This window comes from Aotus nancymaae, unplaced genomic scaffold (assembly GCF_030222135.1).
Source record: "Aotus nancymaae isolate 86718 unplaced genomic scaffold, 86718_ANA_hifiasm-v0.15.2.pri h1tg000540l, whole genome shotgun sequence".
Classification (NCBI taxonomy): Eukaryota; Metazoa; Chordata; class Mammalia; order Primates; family Aotidae; genus Aotus; species Aotus nancymaae.
The window spans coordinates 159,185-163,861 of NW_026988955.1; the positions used below are offsets into that span (position 1 = coordinate 159,185).

The 4,677-nt window shown below is 48.0% G+C and overlaps 1 pseudogene; it reads left to right on the forward strand.

Moving 5' to 3' along the window:
* Positions 1-185: 185 nt before the first annotated feature.
* LOC135273240 (amyloid-beta A4 precursor protein-binding family A member 2-like) lies at positions 186-798 on the forward strand (annotated as a pseudogene).
* The last annotated feature ends 3,879 nt before the right edge of the window (positions 799-4,677 follow it).

Consider the following 4,677-nt stretch of genomic DNA (forward strand, 5'->3'; position numbering starts at 1 on the left):
AGAGCTCAGCCACCATTAGAACTGTAAGGCACCCAGCCCACCTCACTTCAGCATCTCCGGGGGCTGTACCAGGTGGTCCCTTGCTCTCAGGCACCTCTGCTACCTTCTCTGGGTCAGGAGAGTCTTACTGTGGGACAGGAGAGGAGTGGCTGGACTAAGCGGGCCTGCAGCCCCATAGCCACTGTGCTGAGGGCAGCCAGGACTACCCGGACGGCCACCTGCCCATCCTGGACAGAGGACGAGCCCTCTGTCCTGGAGGCCCACGACCAGGAATAAGATGGCCACGACTGTCCCAGCAAAGAAGGCTACTAGGGCTACTACCCCACAGAGGCCAACGGGAACACTGGTGCCTCCCCGTACCACCTGAGGCATGGGGACGGGGACCTGGAGGACCAGGAGGAGGACATTGACCCTATCATGGCCGTGATCAAGAGGAGCCTGAGCATGACCAGCATCACCAGCGCCAGTGAGGCCAGCCCTGAGCATGGGCCTGAACTGAGACCTGGGGACTCTACAGAGGCCTGCATGCCCAGCAAGGCCAGCTGCAGCCCCAGCAGGCATGAAGCGAAACCCAAGTCACTGAACCTCCCTCCTGAGGCCAAGCACTGTGAAGACCCCCAGAGTGGCTTCAAGCCCAAGACTAGGACCCCAGAGGAGAGGCTGAAGTGGCCCCACGAGCAGGTAGGACTCTCCTGTCCCAGAGAATGGAGCAGAGGGGCCTGAGAGCAAGGGACCCGGCTCTGCATCTCTTCTTATGGAGGTGCTAATTCATCTTGAGAGCTCCACTCTCCTGACCTAATTGCCTCCCAAGGGCCTCACCTCCTAACACCATTACATTGGAGGCTAGGATTTCAACATATAAATTTTGAAGGAACACATTCAGTCTATAGTACATAGAAAGTAGTTTCTTAAATAAAGTACTGAAAGTGGCTGGGTGTGGTGGTTCACACCTATAATCCCAGCACTTTGGGAGGCTAAAGCAGGAGGGTTGCTTGAGCCCAGGACTTCCAGACCAGCCAGGGTAACATAACAAGACCCTGTCTCTCCATATATATGTATGGAGAGATAGGGTCTTGTTATGTTATATATATACACACACAAAATTAGCTACTTGGTCGGCTGCATGCCTGTAGTCCTGGCTACTCAGGAGGCTAAGGAGAGAGGATCACTGGGGGCCAGGAACTTGAGGCTGCAGTGAGTTGTGATTTAGCCACTGTACTCCTGCCTGGGCAACAAAGTGAGAGTCTGTCTCAAAAGAAAAAGATATTAAAAGAATAAGCTCAAAAGAGAAATGGTGATAGATTTGATTTCGCCAAAGTATTAGACTTCTTTTCAACCAAAAATACCACAAACAAAGTTTAAAGAGAAACTGTAGATCAAGAGCAGATATTTGCAATTCATATAATCGACAGAGGATACATATGTAGAATATTTAAGGAATTCTTATAAACTAATATTTTTAAACGTCAGCCAACCAAAAGAAAAGTGGGCAAACAATATAAACACGTAATTCATAGAAAAGTTACAGGCACAGTGGTTGTGAAGCCTGTGATCCCTGCACTTTGGTAGGCCAAGGTGGGCAGCTCACCTGAGATCAGGAGTTTGAAACTAGCCTGGCCAACATGGTGAAACCTCATCTCTACTAAAAACACAAATTAGCTGGCTATGTTGGTACGTGACTGTAGTCCCAGGTACTCAGGAGGCTGAGGCATGAGAATCGTTTGAACCCAGGGGCAGAAGTTTCAGTGAGCCGAGATTGCACCACTGTGCACCAGCCTGGGAAGCAGAGCAAGATTCCATCTGAAAAAAAAAATAGAAAAGGAAACTTGAAGGATCTGATCTGCAAAATAGCAAGAGATTTAGCATCAATAGGAATGAGGGAATTGGACATAGAAATGACAAGGATAGGCTCATGCCTATAATCCCAGTACTTGGGAGGTTAAGGCGGGTGGATCACGAGGTAAGAGATGGAGACCATCCTGGCCAACATGGTGAAACCCCATCTCTACTAAAAATATAAAAATTAGCTGGGCGTGGTGGTGCGTGCCTGTAATCCCAGCTACTCAGGAGGCTGAGGCAGGAGAATCACTTGAACCAGGGAGTCAGAGGTTGCAGTGAGCGACGTGGTGCCATTGCACTCCAGCCTGAGACAGAGCGAGACTGTCAAAAAAAAGAAAAAGAAAAAAAGAAGTTAACCAAAACAAAGTTTTCAATAACATGTACAAGTCACGTATAACAAATAGGACATACACATATTAGCTAACATTTAAAAATATGTTTAAAGACATCCGCATAAGTGGTAGAACTATAAAATATTGCACAAGAGTTATGAACTCTGAATTCAGAGGAGTGGGTACCTGGAGGGACTGGTAGCGGAATAAGCCTGTAGGGGGAGGTTCTGGGGGCTTTATTTCATATATAAGTTTGTTTTAGTTCATGAAACCAGAAAGTCTGAAGCAAGTATCACTACATATGAGTATGTTCTGATAACCCCAGAGAGTGGTACCCAGGGGTTTGGCATATGGGCTCCTACACATTTATGTATGTTTGAAATATTTATTTATTTATTTATTCTTGAGACTGAGTCTTGCTCTGTTGCCCTTCACTCACCGCAACCTCCACCTCCCAAGTTCAAGCGATTCTCCCACCTTAGTCTCCGGAGTAGCCGGATTTACAGGCACATGCAACCACGCTGGGGTAATTTTTGTGTTTTTAGTAGAGACAGGGCTTTCACCATGTCGACCAGACTAGTCTTGAACTCCAGACCTCAAGTGATCCACCTGTTTCAGCCTCCCAAAGTGATGGGGTTATAGGCGTCAGCCACTGCACCCGCCCTGGAATATTTGATAATATATTTTATTTTGTTTTAAGGTGTGCCTTTCGGTGAGTGTGCCCAGGAGGAGGATGGCTGTCGAGATGGGCAGGCACCCTCCCTGCTGTGCACCCGGCCCCGTGTCTGGCCTAGCCAGGCCCCAGCTGCAGGCTGACGTCCTGGCCTGGGCTCTGCCCACGACTGCTGCATGCCCTTGTTGCAGTTGCTTGGCAGTGGATGAGCCTGATTTGCTCCACCAGCTGAGGCCCAGGCTGCAGTGGTGCTGGCCAGAGAGGACAGTTAGTGGCCTGGGACCTGCCGCAATCCACAGCCGGAGTCAGAGCCGATTTCCCAGTCTGCAGAGTGAGACAGTGGATCTCATGGTCTCCAAGGATTCATCCAGCTCTGTTTTCCTCGGCCCAGGGTTTGTCCTGAGGCCTGTGGCTGATGCCCTGGGCTCCAGCCTCTCTAAGCAAGGGAGCAAAGCTGAGCAGAAGTCGGCCTCCACATTCCTGGCTTTTTGCCTCCATTCTGAGCTCCCTCTCTCTGGCTTCCCCATCAGTTCTGTGCCCTTTGAGGAGGGGCTTCCCAGAGGAAGAGTTGGCCAAAAGGGGCCTTTATGTGTGATGTGGAAGGAGGAAGGAAAGAGGCAGCCGTTGGCCATCCGCGGTGTCACTGGCCAGGTCTAGGTACATTCTGCCTGTGCACAGCAAGTCCACCACTTGTGACATGGGTTTTGCAAAAGAAAAAAGATGGATTTACAAGGCAGCCAAAGGAGGAAGCAGAAAAACAGCTCTCAAATCCACCTTCCCGGTGATAAGGCTGGGGGTTGTTTCTAGGTTAGGGAAGTGTGATGCTCTAAGATGTGGAGGGAGGTGATTGGCAGTGGGCAAAAATGAAGTAATAGGTTCGTTTTGTGCAGAAGAGGCCAGGCACGGTGGCTCACACCTGTAATCCCAGTACTTTGGGAGGCGGAGACAGGCAGATCACACAGGAGATCGAGACCATCCTGACTGACATGGTGAAACCCCATCTCTACTAAAAATACAAAAAATAGCCAGGCGTGGTGGCACATGCCTGTAGACTCTGGAGGCTGAGGCCGGAGAAATGCTTGTACCTGGGAGGCAGAGGTTGCAGTGAGCCAAGATGGCATTACTGCACTCCAGCCTGGGCGACAGCGAGACTTTGTCTCAAAAACAAAAATGTTCAGAGGAAGGCAGTGCAAGGCTCTTGTCAGTTTCCTGGTACTTCCTTAGCCCTATAGCTTTTGTTCTTGTGGTTACAATGTAGCTGCTGTTTTTCCAGGCCTTGGATTGCCTTCCTGGGAGGGAAAGAGATGATTCAAAGGCCAAGTCTGTCTCTTTTTAGCTGAAAAACATAGATTTCTCAAAAGTTGTAAGATTATACTTCAGTTTTTATCTTTTGGCTGCAAATAAGTTGTGTCACTATTCTCAACTGCAGGGGTGTTTAACTGGGAATGTTGCTTCCTCTGTGTTAGCTCAGTTTTCAAATTTATGAATGGGTACTGAATTTTATCAATTGCTTTTTTGTTTGTTGATTGAGCATTTTTTGTTATCTTTTTATGTTGATAAGGTAGCTTACAGTGATTGGCTTTTGAATGTTAACTCACTGGAAATCAGTCAACTTGGTTGTGATATATGATCAACCCCATTTTATATGTGGTTGAAATGGGTTTACTCGTAGTTCATTTGGTAATTTTGTACTTAGTTCACAAGAGGAAGTGGAGTGTAAGTTTCCTTTCTGGTGATGTCCTATTAGGTTTCAATATGAAATATTAAGGCTATGCTGGTTAAACAATTTGGAAACTGTTTCTTCTCCTGTTTTTGACAGTTTACGTAAGATGT